Here is a 1,203-nt window from a genome sequence, read left to right as displayed (position 1 = left end):
TTCTAATGATAATTCTTTATCATCATACCAAAATACCAATCGGTTTTTTGTGTAGGTAGAGATTGAACTTAATATTTCATATACAACCATTTGGGCTAACTAAAACCCACTTTAGTATTAATTTGCTTTGAAATATGAGTTATGTTAACGGATGTCCTTAGGACAATTATTAATAAACCATAATAGGAAAGTTTTAACACCGCTTTCACGGGAAATATAAAAAGATGTCAACAACATATCTATACTATTATTTAAGGGGCTTACCCTGTTTGGACCGATTTTTTTTTTTTTTTTTTTTTTGTTCCAAAATACCCCTACACCCCTAGATTTAAGTGGAGACAAAACTAAACGATGGTATGGTAAAAATACATGTCTAACTTGCACTAAAATATTGCCTACAAAATATGAACACTCTTCCACTAACCCACTTCTTCAAAGTAACTATATGTTTATTGTTTTTTTTTTTTTTTTAAGGAAAAAAGAAAAATAAGTTAAACAACTCACATTGCAAAAAAACACTCCATGTTTATCCAAAAACAAAACTAAATATCAAAAAAAAAAAAAAACCTAATATTTATTGTAGGGTCAGTTTTAGCGGCCCAAGCCCAAGGAGGTATGGATTCGGAGCCCACCGAGCCCAAAACAATAAATTTTGTAGAGAGTGGGTGAAAGGACTAGGCTAATAATGAAAATAACAGTATTAAACAGCAACACCAATGAAAGGAATTGAATTAATGTGCTCTCGGACTAATATGAGTACTCTGTCCGAAGAGATGTTTTTCATTGATCATCTAAGGTCACAATTCCTGGGGCTACAACCATCTAATATATCCTTTTTCTCTCCTGTTTTTCGATCCCCCCCTATCAGAGGCGCCCTTCCCTTATATAGCATTGTCTTCTTACATCTCCTCCGTCCACTTGTTTATCATCCAGGCACCCACTTGAGTGCATGTCCCATCATCCCACTTTTAGCCTTATATGAGTGGCGGTAGCTGAGAAAGCACTGTTCAGGGGTCCTATCCACATAAATGCGGCCAAGAAGGTAGGTGCAGTGCATTAAATGTGGTGGTTGAAGTACGCATCCTCGATACTTCTCTGCTCCCGTCATCTTTATGCGTGTCCGAAGTTCCTCCCCCTCTTGACACTTGTCAAATAGATCACCTGAACCTCCCATGCTCCTGCTGGGTCACACCTCTTCGGATC

Source organism: Quercus suber, unplaced genomic scaffold (assembly GCF_002906115.3).
Source record: "Quercus suber isolate HL8 unplaced genomic scaffold, Cork oak 2.0 scaffold_125, whole genome shotgun sequence".
Lineage (NCBI taxonomy): Eukaryota > Viridiplantae > Streptophyta > Magnoliopsida > Fagales > Fagaceae > Quercus > Quercus suber.
The sequence above is the reverse complement of the archived record's forward strand: the minus strand, read 5'-3'. Positions refer to the sequence as shown.